This window comes from Megascapheus bottae, chromosome 4, assembly GCF_031878675.1.
Source record: "Megascapheus bottae isolate mThoBot1 chromosome 4, mThoBot2.hap1, whole genome shotgun sequence".
NCBI classification, from domain to species: domain Eukaryota; kingdom Metazoa; phylum Chordata; class Mammalia; order Rodentia; family Geomyidae; genus Megascapheus; species Megascapheus bottae.
This window is the reverse complement of record NC_143512.1, coordinates 69,959,930-69,976,235: the sequence shown is the minus strand read 5'-3', so window position 1 is coordinate 69,976,235 and position 16,306 is coordinate 69,959,930.

The window sequence follows — 16,306 nt, the reverse complement described above, 5'->3', positions numbered from 1 at the left end:
GTATGCGGTACCCAGGAATCAAACCCAGGTCTTTGTTCATCTGTTCATGCTAGGCCTTGCTCTGGCCCCGGAAAAAAGTATTTTTAAAAAGTGAGATGGATTATTACACCTGTGTAATAGAGTCTAAAGTTTGGTATTGAAATTCATCCTGCTCTATTCTTTCTGCGAAGAAGTGTTTTTGATATACGGTCTTTTATTATTCCATATGACATTTTGGATTGCATCTTCTATTTTTTTAAAGAATGACATTGGGATATTGATGGGTATTACGATGAATGTGTAGATAGCCCTTTGCAAGATTGTCATTTTCACGATGTTGATTCTTCCAATCCAGGAGCATGGCAAGTTTTTCCATTTCCTCAGTTCTGCTTTAATTTCCAGGTTTCATCAAAAAGGTCCTTTACGTTCGTAGTTAAGGTAATTCCTAGGTACTTTCTTTTCTTTTCTTTTTTTTTTTTTTTGCCAGTCCTGGGCTTGAGCTCAGGGCCTGAGCACTGTCCTTGGACTTTCTCAAGGCTAGAGCTCTACCACTTGAGCCTCAGCACTACTTCTGACTTTTTTCTATGTATGTGGTACCGAGGAATCGAACCCGGGTCTTTATGCATGCTAGGCAAGCACTTTAACCACTAGGCCAAACTCCCGGCCCCGGTACTTTATTTTCTTTGGGGCTATTGCAAAAGGAGTTGCTTCCCTGATTGTTGCCTCATTCCTCTCACTGTTGGCATAGAGGAAGGCAGTTGATTTTTTTAAAATATTTTTTATTGTATTTAATAAAAGGGTTACATGATATTTGCCAGATCGAAGGTGCATTAATTCACATACATTGATACCCTTCCACATATCTTGGTCCCCATTACCCTCCCCCTCTCTCCCCCTCTTGGTTTTCCCCACTTCCCTGTCCAATTTCAAGTAACCAAATACAAATTTATCCAATATATCAGATAACAAAGTGAGATATTGTGACAATATGAGATAACAAAGGAACAGCAAAAGAGATGAGAGATTACATAGCACCTTAAGGACAGCAATCATTCATTACATGGTTTTTGTTTCAATATCCTAGAGGTCAATTCAATTAGCTTCATAATATAAGGCCTTATATATCAAGTTTTTGCTGTATTACAAATCTTTGCTATTAGAGCCCAAGGTTTCTACTGGTTATAATGAATGAGGGAAACCATTGAGCCTAAGTTCCTTTGAGAGTTGATTTTTGAGGGTTAATTTTATACCCTGCTACCTTTCCAAAGTTTTGAATCAGCTCAAGGAGCTTTGGAGTAGAGTCCATAGGGTTCTTTAAATACAGAATCATGTCATCTGCAAAGAGGCAGAGATTCACTTCCTCGTTCCCTATTTGGATCCCCTTTATGCTTGCTTCTTGACTTATTGCTCTGGCTAGGAATTCTAATACCATGTTAAAGAGGAGTGGAGAGTGTGGGCATCTATGTCTCATTCCTGATTTTAGAGGGAATGGCTTTAGATTTTCGCCATTAAGTAAAATACTAGCTGCAGGTTTGTGATACACAGCCTTTATTATACTGAGGAATGTTCCATGGATTCCTAGTTTCTCTAGAGCTTTTAGCATAAAGGGTGTTGGATCTTGTCAAATGCATTTTTTGCATCTATTGAGACATTCATGTGATTTTTGTCCTTACTCCTGTTTATGTGATTAATTATATTAATTTATTTGCATATGTTGAAAGAGCTTTGCCTCCCCATGATGAATCCTGTTTAATCATAGTGTATGATTTTTTTGATGAGTTCTTTTAGACCGTTGGCCAGCATTTTGTTGAGAAGTTTTGCATGAACAGGCCTGAAGACCAATGTAATAGAACTGAGGACCCAGATATTAAACCACAGACCTATGGCCACCTAATCTTTGACAAGGGAGCCAAAAAAATAAAATGGAAGAAAGACAACCTCTTCAACAAGTGGTGCTGGCAGAACTGGTTAAGCACCTGCAGAAAACTAAAGTTGGATCCTTCTTTGTCACGCTGCACTAGAATTAACTCAAAATGAATCAAAGATCCCGTGGTGGAAGCTGACACACTGATAACTTTACAAGAAGGAATAGGAGACACACTAGGCCTCCTTGGCACAGGTTGAAACTTTCTCAATAAGGAAAAAGAAATACAAAAATCACTGAAGGGCTGGATAAGTGGGACTGCATTAAACTGCAGAATTTCTGTAGGGTCAAGGACATAGCTAATAAATTAATTAGGAAGCCTACAGAATGGGAGAAGATCTTCACTAACCATACAATGGACAAAGGCCTCATATCTAAAATATATCAACAGCTCAAAAAATTGAATCACCCCAAAGTAACAACCATCCCATTAAAAGATGGGCCAAAGACTTAAAAAGAGTCTTCTCTGAAGAAGAAACAAAAATGGCCTATAGACACATGAAGAAATGCTCAACATCTCTGGTCATAAAAGAAATGCAAATCAAAACAACTCTAAGATTCCACCTCACTCCAGCTAGAATGGCCAGGATCAAAAGATCTAACAACAACAGATGCTGGAGGGGATGTGGCCAGGAGGGATCACTACTACACTGTTGGTGGGAGTGCAAACTCCAACCACTATGAAAAGCAGTATGCAGTTCCTCAAAAGACTAAACTTAGTGCTCCGCTATGACCCAGCAATTCCACTACTTGGCATTTACCCAGTCATCCAGAAACAAGGGCATACTAAATCCACTAGCACAATGATGTTCATTGCAGCAGTATTTACCATAGCAAAGATGTGAAACCAACCCAGATGTCCCTCAGTTGATGAGTGGATCAACAAGTTGTGGTATTTATACACAATGGAATTCTATGCTGCTGTCAGAAAGAACAACATTGCCCCATTTGTAAAGAAATAGAAAGACTTATAAAAAATCATATTAAGTGAAGTAAGCTAGACTCAAAGGAACCTAGGCTCAATGGTTTCCCTCATTTGTCATAATCAGTAGAAACCTTGGGCTCTCCTAGCAGAGATTTGCAATAGAGAAAAACCTTGATAATAAGGCCATACAGTATGATGCTAAATGAAAGGATCTCTAGGATATAGAAACAAAAGTCATATAATGAGTGATTATTATCCTTAATGTATTATGTTATCGCTCATCTCTTTTGCTGTCCCTTGGTTATCTCATTTTGTTCCAGTATTTCACTTTGTTATCTAATATATTGGATATATTTGTATTTGATTATTTGAAATTGGATAGGGAAGGGGGAAAAACAAGATGAGGGGTGGGGGTGGTGTGGAGGGAAATGGGTACCAAGACATGAGAAAGGCTATCAATGTATGTGAAATAATGCACCTTCTATCTGGGGAATATAATGTAACCCTTCTATTAATTACAATTAAAAATATATGGAAAAAAGTGAGATGGATTTTTGTGTTGGATTGGGCTGGGAAAGACACTGTACAAATCATGTTTTCTTTTTTTCATATATTGTTTATTGTAATTAATACCAAATTAATATCAAAATATGTGTGTGTGAATTTGTGTGTGTGTGTGTGTGTGTGTGTGTGTGTGTGTGTGTGTGTACCAATCATGGGGCTTAAACTCAGGGCCTTGATGCTGTTTACAAGCTTTTTGTTCAGGGCTAGTGCTCTACCTATTGAGCATAGCTCCATTTTCATCCTGTTTGCTGGTTAATTGGAGAGTAGTGTTGCATGGCCTTTTCTTCCCGGGCTGACTTTGAACCACAATCCTCAGATTCCAGTCTCCTAAATAGCTAGAATTACAGATCTTAACTACCAGAAATAGGCTCAGATTACATTATAATGCTAAATTTTTAACTATATTAGTCCTTCAAATAACTAAATAAATTCACACACACTGTGTATTTGTTATCTTACAAAACTGTGGTAAATATTTTATATACCATGTCACAAATATAATTTTAGTGACACACTGAAATACATAATTTAATTTAATGTATGCTCCTGACTCTTCAGTGTACAAAAACAGCTATAAATTCAAATCTTTCTTTACCATTAATACTAAAACTATGCTTACATTTGAGTTTTCCTTGAATTTCTATAATAATTAAATGTCAAGTTATCACTTTACTTCAGAAACTTCCACCTTCTATATTTTAATATTTCATTCTCTGTTTCCCCAAATATTTTCCTATAATATGCTACGATATCTAAGACATACTTTTCCAAATATTATGTTATTATTTCTCTGTATCTAACATATTTACAGTAAAACTTGCAAATTTATTTCCAAATCCATGCTTGTGAGTTTGTGAGAGTGCGAGGGTTCAGTCTAAACTACCTTTCAACCTTTAAATATAATATTTCATTAAAATGTGCTGTGTGGTGTCTATAGTGCTTCTTCACAAGATAAAGAACATTTTAGTGAAACTTAGAAGAACCTGCAATTATTGTGAACGTCTTTAACGTTTAAAAATATTTACTGTCTCTAAAATTTGATCTTTTCATGTCTTTAGGTAATATAACTCCAAGACTGAAAAAAATCTGAATACAATAGAAATTCACTTATTTTGTTTGTTGCAAACCAAATGGTCTAATTTTTAAAATTAATAATGCTGACTTACTAATTTTTTGGTGGTACTCAGAGCCTCACACTTGTGAGGCATGTTAAACATGCTTCCATGTTTATATTTTACTATCTTATTTTTCCATATTACCTAAGTATAGAATAATAACACAATTATATTAAATTATATCATCATTCATATGTTCCTATATATTTTATTTTATTTTCATATATTCATATATCCTACCATATTTTCATATTAAGTATCACATATCCATTGGCATTCTTCCACCTCTGTTTTGTATATAGGTAACAACACAGCTATCTATCAAAATACACAGTTTATGTACTGAGGTAAAGTCTTCTGTCTTTTGCCTAGGCTCACTTGTAACAGTCCTTCTTTTAATTCCTACATCCCAAGTAGTTGGATGAAAGGTATGGGCTCTCAGTGTACTCCTAGAACTACTCTTAATAAACTATTATATTTTCCCAAATTCACCTGATGACAATTTTAGTGTAAAATGGCTTTTAAATTATATTAGCTAATTAAAATTCAGAAAAGATATTTATCCATATATATGTTTATATGTATATTTACATATATATGCTCTTATTTTGTGTATAATTACTGACTTTGAAAGAAATCTTCATAGAGAAATTTAGAGTTATATTTCAGCTGTGTCTAGGAATAAAACAGAACAGGAGCGAACGAGTTAAATCATTTGCCTCTCCTAAACATAAATAGAATCTATATTTTAAAAGCATATAATGCCTTATTATCAGTGTTATGGAATAAGGTGACATAAAACCTGTATAAAAATTACTCTTTGAGACAATAAATTATAACCAAAACAGACACCAACACTTTTTCTAATTAGGAGCCAATAACTAAAATGTAGCTGTAAAAATAGAGTAATTTTAACAAGTAATTTTCTGCTCATTGAAGTAGCTGTATAAACAAAAGAATATTCATATTTCACACCTGTATTTCCAACATAGTTTAACTTTCCGCTGAATTGAAGAAATATCCATATTACATCAGTTATATTTTCAAGATTAAAGCAAAAATGTCACTTGGCTGTTTCTCAATAATGAGATGCTTAACCCATGACAAATAATTCCTTCCTGATTTTATCAACTATCCTTGATGGCAAGTGCCTGGCAGACTTGGATTCTGTTGGTTCGAGATTCATGCCTCTCAGCCAAGTTAACTTTTTTTAAAAAGTATTTGATGTAGTTTTTCTATTCACAGTCAAGTATACTGGAAGCCATTTTTAGGCATCCTGTAGAAGTAATATAATAAGAGATTAAGGAGGAAACTATAATTTCCACATATTCCCAAGTTATTGTGCTTTAATAAGAGATTAAAACTAATTTTAAAGTACAATGATTATGAGGAAGGATGGCTCAAAATTAACATTTTCCTAGAAAGAAGTACAATATCTAGTCCTAAAACATGAATGTAATGGTCAGACTTAATTCTTCTGTGTTATGACTATTGAATTGAAGCCTTAATGTTATAAGCTCATTAATATGGAAGTATTAATCAACAAGTCTATTATGGTTCATATTTAATGACAAAGTTTATTGTCCAGAATAAAGGTAAAAAGTAAGGTTAGCTCACTTTCCACACAAATAAAATAATGTACTCCTCTATCTCAAAAAAGTCCATAAAGTCTCTGTCAGTTCATTTGCTGAAAATTCTTTCATTCTTTGACTTTAACCTTGCACTTGTTCCCAAATCAGATAGTAAAATGGGACAATTTTTATCCTTGCTACCTTGTTAATGTTGAAGACACCTGATGCAAAATATAGCAGTTTGAGTAAACAAGTGTGGTATAATTTCATTTACATCAAGTACCTAGAATAGTAAAAGAGACAGAAAATAGTATCATGATTGATATGAGTTAATTTCTATTTGGAATAGTGCAAAAATTCTTTCTACATATGATATAGAGGGTTGGAAAACAATATACACAAACCTAATGCACTTAACTATAGATTTAACTATAAAATTATTTTACTGATGAATTATATATAATGTTCACTTTACTATAATATGAAAATAAACCCTATGCATCATTTCAGTTCCATACAGAAAGATGGGTTGTTCTGTCTTTTTATTCTCAGTCTGAACCAGTTTTGATTTCTCTGTATATAATGCAGTCTTGAAAAATTTCACATTGGAATAATTGTTAGTGCCAATAAAAATAACTTAGAAGTGCCAATTGTCTGAGCAGTTTTGTGGGCAAAGCAGTTTCCCAGAACCCAGAGATTGTAAGAGATCCATGAAGTTTTATTGATGCTCTTGTCAGGACATAAGTGAATACTTCACCCAGGAAAAAAATCATAGCTTTGCAGTAAACTTAAAATTCTGAAATTATATTTTTTGGGTCCAAAATAATACTTGAAGATCATTGAGATTTTCAAAATTTATTAATGTTGTTATTATCATTAATAATGCAAAGGGGCTTCAGTTCAATATGTCAATTTGTAGATATAACTTGAAATACATTTATTCTTGTAATTTATAGTTGTTTGCTTCTCTCTTCCTTTCATATACCCGATAGTATAAAATTTAAATTTCCCTTCTGTGTTTCTTATTGTTCCTCTTTGCATGTGTTTTATGATAAACCTTAAAGATAATTATCTCTCTTTGATCTACCATCACATTTTTTTTTTTTGCCTGACCTGGGCTTGAAATCAGGGCCTGGGCACTTTTCTTGGAATTTCTCAAGACCAGGGCTCTACAACTTGAGCCACAGCACCACTTCCAGTGTTTATGTGTATGTGGTTCCTAGGAATGGAAACCAGGGCTTCATTCATGCTAGGCAGGCAGTCTACCACTAAGACAGATTCCTGGCTTCACATTTTAATCATTTAAATATTTTTAATTTGTTTATGTATTCTGTTATATAAAATTTATTGATATGATTATTTAAAATAATGATTTTATGCATCTTTTCATGTAATAGTAGAATAAAAGCAATAAAATTGAAATAAACACTAATGCAATAAGAAAATAATATAAATTAACAATAAAGAACAGGAAAGGAAGAAAGTAAACAAGAAATATGAATATCAGAATTACAATGCTAATAGAAATACATGGGCTAAAATTCAAAAAAGTGTAAAAGTGTGTACTTTTAGACACACTGAAGAATTAAGGCACTAGAAGTAAATACACCATGATAACTATTTTTCCTTTTCCTTTTTCTTTTTTTCTGCTGAACCAGAGGCACAGTGCTACCCAGAGAGTCCTGTTCCCCACTGCCCCCCCTCAGGTTTCATTCTCTACCATTTGAGTCACAGCTCAACTTTCAGGGTTTTTTTTGTTTGTTTGTTTTATGCCTGAACTAGAGATAAGCATTTCACGAACTTTCCTGCCTGGGCAGGCTTAGAATTGTAATCCTCTGATTACAGGCATGAGCCACAGGCACCTGGATACCATGGTCATTTTATTAAGTCATTAAATGTTCAGCCTTTCACAAATTGATAGAATATTGAAAACTCACAAAGAATAGAAGAGTATACATCTCATCAAAGGTATGATGGAATAGAGCCATCATCCACACAATTTGTCTCTGAGACCAATAACAATTCCTGATCACTTATTAGAAAGGTCAACTATACACAATCATTGACACCCACATATTTCAAAACAGAATTGTGGCTCTGTGCTTCTATTTTCCTTCCAAGTGATTTCGAGATGTGCTGGACATTGAGAAGCATTGCTACTGGAACTTGTAGTCTTTACTTTCCTGGTAGAGCTCAAGATGTTTGTCAATGGATTGACAGTTTCTAACTATTCCAACTCCAATAAATAACAAGAAATATATGCAGATAAAATCATTATCTCAATAAGAATATTAATTAGTGGTAGAATAAAATTGGAAGTTTACTAAACCTTTTGTGGTTCAGAATAAGAAATGATAAGGCAGAATTAGATATTTTATTGTTTCTTCTCATCTATCTTAAGACAAGTGAAGGTAATTTTAATATGCTCCTTAACTGCTAATGCGAATGGGACATAAGAAAGAAAAATACGTATTTATATATTAAGTTTTAAAAAAATACTTGGGAGTGAGTTTCACATCTTAAAATATATATTTTTTAGAAAAACAATTGACATATGTAAGTTGAAAATTTTGGAGATATTGTGTTTATGTTCCTACAAAATGTCTCAACAACTTTCAAGATTGTGTTTCTTTTTTATTTTTGTATATTGCCTTTATTTTGCAGGGGAAAAAATGTTATTTCTTTCTTCCTTTTGCTCATTGTTTCTTTCTTGCCTGACTATAAATATCACTGTTTCAGATTTAACAATGCAATATATAATTAAATATGCTCAAAATAAACACATTGTAATGGACAAAATAGTGAAATTTGTACTCTGGATAAAAACAAGTGTTTTTTTTAATTTTTTTATTGTAGTTAATAAAAGGGTTACATGATATTTGCCAGATAGAAGGTGCATTAATTCACATTGATACCCTTTCACATGTCTTGGTACCCATTACCCTCCCCCCACCCACCACCGACCACCCACCCCCGTCTTGGTTTTCCCCCCTTCCCTATCCAATTTCAAATAACCAAATACAAATAAATTCAATATATCAGATAACATAGTGAGATACTGTAAAAATATGAGATACCCAAGGGACAGCAAAGGAGATGAGAGATAACATAGTACATTAAGGACAACAATCACTCATTATATGGCTTTTGTTTCAATATCATGGAGATCCTTTCAATTAGCTTCATACTATATGGCCTTATGTATCAAGGTTTTGCTCTATTGCAGATCTCTGCTAGGAGAGCCCAAGGTTTCTAGTGATTATGACAAATGAGGGAAACCATTGAGCCTAAGTTCCTTTGAGTCTGGCTTACTTCACTTAATATGATTTCCTAACAAATGGGGCGATGTCATTTTTTCTGACAGCACCATAGAATTCCATTGTGTACAAATACCACAACTTGTTAATCCACTCATCAACTGAGGGACATCTAGGTTGGTTCCATATCTTTGCTATGGTGAATAACGCTGCAATGAACATTGTTGTGCTAGTGGGTTTAGTATGCCCTAGATTCTGGATGGTTGGGTAAATGCCAAGTAGTGGAATTGCTGGGTCATAGGGGAGTTCTATGTTTAGCCTTTTGAGGCACTACCATACTGCTTTCCATAGTGGTTGAACGAGTTTGCACTCCCACCAACAGTGTAGTAGTGATCCCTCCTGGCCACATCCCCTCCAGCATCTGTTATTATTCGTTTTCCTGATCCTGGCCATTCTAACTGGAGTGAGGTGGAATCTTAGAGTTGTTTTGATTTGCATTTCTTTTATGACCAGAGATGTGGAGCATTTCTTCATGTGTCTATAGGCCATTTTTGTTTCTTCTTCAGAGAAGACTCTCTTTAAGTCTTTGGCCCATTTTTTAATGGGATGGTTGTTACTTTGGAGATTAGTTTTGGAGTGATTCAATTTTTTGAGCTGTTGATATATTTTAGATATGAGGCCTTTGTCCGTTGTTTGGTTGGTGAAGATCTTCTCCCACTCTGTAGGCTTCCTAATTGATTTACTAGCTACGTCCTTTGCCATACGAAAGCTCTGCAGTTTAATGCAGTCCCACTTATCCAGCCTTTCTCTGATTTGTTGTGATTCTTGGTCCTTATTAAGAAAGTTTCTACCTGTGCCAAGCAGGCCTAGTGTATCTCCTATTCCTTCTTGTAAAGTTTTCAGTGTGTCAGCTTTTACCTCCAGGTCTTTGATCCATTTGGAGTTAATTGAAACAAGTGTTTTTAACTGCAAATGTAGTGTAACAGTTAAAATAACATCTGAAAAGTACTCCAAAGCTATAGGAAATAGAACTTAAAAATTGATTTTTCTATGTCATGATCACAAGATTATACGTATAAATCTTAGTGTATCAAAGTTATGTATATTCTACTATGAAAAATATAGATCCTAAAATCAAATTTTACCATAAACTAATAATTATGAATTAGACAGAATTAATTCTGTTTCATACTTAGCTCCATCTGCCCTGTATAAGTGCAGCACAGATTTCTAATGCTATTCAATATTATATTAAATTATGCAGTTTGTATGAATAATATTTATTATTTCTCTTTAAACTGAAGTTAACATGTTTTTCTCTCCTTTCTGACCTATGTAATTTGTTATTTTGTACCTAATAATTCAACTCTAATTTGCACCACAATTGGGTATCTTGATTACTTTTTCTTTCCTGTATAAATTGTATCATGTGGAGCATATCATTTTAATTTTTGTTTCTTCTGTGAATCAACGTTTATTTCATTGAATTTTTTTCTTCTTTTATTTTTGATCCTGATTCTGGGGTTAAACTCAGTGCCTGGGCTTTGTGCTCAAAACTAATGCTTTATACTTTAGAAACAGCTCAGACATCTACAGTTCTTTTTTTCTTTTATTTTAAGGTGGGTGGTGGGTAGTAATTGGAGAAAAATGCCTGAAGGTCTCTCCTGCATGAGATGGGTTGGAACTGCTATCCACAAGTCTCAGGTTCCTGAGTAGGACTACAGGCATATTAAATCACCGGTTCCCATCTTAGATATGTTTTTAAATTATTTTGGTGTTCATTCGTGTATAGGCAGATGACAAGGGCCAGAGCATATGGCCCTGAAAAATGCAGGATGTCTGTGTGGTCCAGGAAAGTGGCATCAAATGGTCCTTGGTGGCCCTAGCTTCAGGGAATTTACTGGTTTGTTTTCTTGAATCCAACTTGCTTTGCAGTTTGTGGAATGCAGTTGGAACTCAAATTCATTTATAAGCTGCATTCCCTTCTCAATTCTGTAGGGCATTAGCAATGGCAGAAGCTGTTCTGTGAGGTCTGTGCACTGAGGAGACTCAGGGTGATGACACTCGCTTGCCATCTTGTATCAAAACTTCTATTCCAGGATCGAGAGTCAGCGAGATTCGCATCTGTTGAGTGAAAGGCTCCTGCTGTTCTGTGGATCTTGGAAAATTCTGAACCTTGCCAATTGTACAATCATGCTACTGAGACCCTAGTAAGTAAGTCCAAGCCTACGGCGCAGCCCACCGAATGAGAGACTAATGGGTTCTGCTGGGATTCATGGCACCATGCTGACATGTGCAGCCACATCCCCAGAGAGCACGGAACCTCGCTTGATCTCAAGTGTTCATCAGAAAAGGCTGGATAATTGTTCTCATGAATGAGAAAGAGGATATATGATGATTTGTCATAAAAAGAAAAGAAACTAGTACCACAAAAGTCCTGCACAGAGATGATAGAGTAGGAGGAAAGGTTAGCTTCTAGGATTAATCCTTTTCTGGGGAATCCATATGACTGGTTCTCTCAAAGTGCTTGCTTTACATCTTCGTGAGCATGGCTTTTCTTTGCATCAGGGAAGGCCTTGGAAAATAGATGATGTCTCATTTTAAGGCCATGGTCTCCTTCTGGCAACCATCAAATATACACGTAGGCTTTAGCCATAAAATGGTTTGTTATTATTCGCTCTGTTTTAAGAATGTAGTTAATCCACAACCATCTTCATTTGTATTCATAAAATAATCTGACATCTTGGCTTAATATTTGTGTTTTTTTAATATGATGGCTATTCATATTTCCTTTGAGCATCTTCATCTTTCCTTAGCTGAATGTCATTAGCTAACACCTGTAGCCCTAGCTACTCATGAGGCTGAGATGTGACAATTGTAGTTCAAATCCAGCCTGAGGAAAGACAGTCATCATATTCTCATTTCTAATTAAACACCGAAAAGCTGGAAGTGGAATTGTGGATCAAGTGTTATAGTGCCAGCCATGAGCTCAGAGATAGCATGCACAATTTGATTTCTAGTTCCAGGACCATCACAAAAGAAAAAAATAAGTCCTTAAGTCTTTCCTAGGAAAGACTTTTGAAAATTAGAAAATTGTAAACAATCTTGGATTGTAATTGGTGATATACCACATGTTGTGAACTTTGCTTTCTGTGCTGTTTCTAACAACACTGCATTCTGTGTATCTAATGTGCATGAAGTACTTACTTATTTCTGTCAGATGCCTGCCAAACTGCTGTATCAGATTTAGATATGGGCAGATGGTCACTTCAAAACAAATCAAAATACAATGTTTGGTCTCTGACCTTGAATTCAGTTCTGTGAATGTAAATGTTTGCTCAGATTGAATCTCAGACCTGAGTAATTATGCTCTTCTACAGTATGCATGGACATGATTGATAAAGAGCTAGTGAAGGCTTTCCTTCTTATTATTACTTTGTTGTATAATATCCCTTCTGATGCTTTGTTAAATGTGATAACTAGATTACAGGGTACAATATTAATCTGCATTTCTTACCAAGTAGAACATGGAAAATATATACATTAACAGGATACATACAGCCATCTAACTCAGGCATTGTTTGTTTGATTTACACTTAAAATCTGGTAGAACTTTTGTGTGTTTTCTGCTGTTTTATTTGGTATTCAAACAGGATCTTAAAGAAGTCTGATTAAGAATACAGCTTGAAAACTCTGTGGTCCATAATATCTATCTATCTATATAAGTTATGGTGGACCATAACTTCAAGTGATTGTATTGAATTAAGATATATTTTCCAATAGGCTCTTGTGTTTTATTGTTTTTTTATGGATTTCTTTTTCTCCTTCTACTTCTGCTTTCCTTGAGTTTATCACTCTCTCTCCTTTTTCTCCTTGTTTCTTGTTATTTTTTTCTTGCTTGTTTCCTTCTCTCTTCTGCCTTTTCTTTTTAATAATGTCCTGTGGAAAAAACTATAGAGAGTATAATGATGGTGACATAACACCAACTAAATTAATTGCAATTAAATAACTATTAATATCATGAACATGGAATACTTCCTAATATAATTCTAATCCTAGGTTAAATAAAATCTTTATTTTGGTTTTGAAGTTGCCACTTGGTACTGACACTACAACAACGTACTGCCACCTTCCTATATACTTCTATTCATTGAAGAAAAACTTACTAGCATCAGTGCATTGATAAACATCAGTGCATTGATGTTTCAAATGATTATCCGGTTGAAACATGGAATATCAATATTCTATCCAATAATCTAGATTTATTATTATTTCTCTCTTGGGGCTTGAACTCAAGGTTTGGGTTTTTTCCTGATTTTTTTTGTTTAAATTAGTGACCTACTAACCTAGCCATTTGCAGCTTTGTTTTAGGTTGTTAGTTGGAGATAAACCAATTCAGCAGTGAAAACAGCCATGCACAATACATAACACAATGTGTTATTTTCTTAATTTGTCAGAATTACACAAATTTATTAATGCTTTTATATCGAGATGCATTTTGCTTTTTCAAATTTTCTCATCCATTTTTGACAATTATTTTCATATTTCTAGTTATGACTTTATTATATTAAATACAATTATGAGCTTTAATGCATTTTGGTTGTTTATATAATAATGTCCTTCATTCCTTACATTTCTCTACATTTTCATCAAGGTCTGTTTTAGTTCTATATTTGTGCAATACTTGGAATTTCATTTTTTTTTTTTTTGTGAGTCAGGAGGCTTGTGCTCGGCCTGGATACTGTCCCTGAGCATTTCAGATCAAGACTACCACCCTACCCTTGAGCCAACCTCCACTTTCAATTTTCTAGAGGTTAATTGGAGATAAGAGTCTCAGATCCTTTTGTGCCCTGGCTGGCGTTGACACTTGATCCTCAAATCTCAGCCTCCTGAGTAGCTAGGATTACAGGAGTGAGCCACTGCACCTGGCTTCATTTCATTTTGTAAGCATAGCATCAGCTTTCCTTTTACAGTTGTCATCCTACTGAGTGAAGGAATGGGAAATGACTTCAAGTCACTTGATCTTAGGGCATTCAAACTGCTTATCCAAATACCACTGGAGAAATAGTATAAGGTTAAAAGACTTTCCTTAATTGTTAAAGGTTGTTTACATCATATTTTGAAAATAGATTCATTCCTGGTATCATCTCTAGAGTTACTAGTGACCTAATATATATATATATATATATATATATATATATCTTTTGTTTTCAACATGTTTCCACTTTAAATCATTATGCTTAGTAAGAACTTTCAAAGTTCTATATTACAGTTTCACCACTTAATGTGATTACTTTCTTTTTTGCCTTTCAAAACTTTAAAAATAACTTTCTCTTCCTTAATACTTCTCTGATACTTAAAAATAAAATTATGCTTTTTTCCTTCAATTTCAATCTGAGAAATAACTTAATGACCTCGTATAGTAATATACATCATTTCTCAGTCCTTGGATATTGCAAATATATTTTTATTTAATTACATATAACCTTATCTTATTTTATATGAATGTCATTTTAAGTATACAAAAATTAGATGTAAATCTATTGCCAGTACTTTCTAGATTCCTTAATTTATTTTTCTCATCATTTCTCTAAGAGCTTTTATGATCTCTCTCTTTCTTGTTCTCTTTTTCTTATTTCTGCTTGTGATTAGTGCAAAAAATGAATATTAGATTTCATTTTAATATAACTCCATTTATAAAGGAACACTTCTAACTCCACTGAGCAGTAGTTTCTAATTTAAGCAACTTTATTTTCCAACATTTTCTCTATCACATCTACATAATAGAGAATAATACCAATACTGTTGTCAAGCTGTCATACTTTTACTTAGAAAAAGTGAGCTGAATTTAGGTGATTTTTTTCATTATTTGTTTGTTTTATCTTATTTGCCTTTGCTTTCTTTTTCTTCTTAGGCTACTAATTACCATCAAGCATCTAAATACTAGTGTCTATTCAAATTGTCCAAGCAAAAGTTGAATAAAGTTAAACAAAGAAGATTTTATTAGGAGCTATCTGAGTAAAAAAAGAGAAGCCATAATTCAGTCTAGTAAAAGAAGAAAAGAAAAGAAAAATAAAAAAAGAAAAGAAAAGGCTAGGAAAAATTTAATCACTGAACTGTGAAACCACCTAGGGCTAGTTCTCTAATTGACCTTACTTAAGGAAAAGTCAACTATTAGTAGAGATATTTTTTCTAACCAAGAGTGCAGTGCCTAAGGTTGTTAGGATCCAATCTCCCTGAAAACTTGGGAGTTAAGGGTCTTCATCTGCTTTGATAACTGCATTTGAAAGGAATGGCTTCCAGGTTCTTGAGAATGTTATGCCAAGGGTTTAAAAGTGACAAGTTTTTAAATGATTTGCATCTCAAAGGCAACAGACAAAAAAGGAGAAGAATTTAAAATCACAAATATTCAAGGTTAGAGCACAAAGTAAAGGGAGTTCAGATGTTCATAGTCAGGTAGAATCTGTCTAAAATTGGTGAAAATTTGAGGGGAAAACTGGAGCCATCTTGGCCAATTTATGCGTCTTGAAACCAGTTTAGACAATACATCTCCAATGAGTGGATTGGTTCACATATCTGTCATGCAGTGGTCTGTGTAGGGCCTTGCAGGATGTGATGATGCACAAATGCAGATTTTAAAATGGTAGAAAGGGACAGGTTAACTCTAAACTGGTCCTGAGAAAAACAGAAGATCTCAAAATCCTTTGTGGATGACATACAAAGTCAGGATGATATACAATGAGCAGGGAAATCATCAGCTGAATGAGCAAGGCATTCCCTACTATTGTGTCTTCTTTCCTCTTCTATGACAAAGGCATCACAAGACATGTGAAAGGACAATAATAACAATAAAATTATACTTAAGAAAAAGGACTAAACATAGAGTTCTCCTATGACCTTTCAACCCCACTCCTGGGCATTTACTCAAATGATTATAAACAAAACCATAGTAATGATACCAGCACAACCAC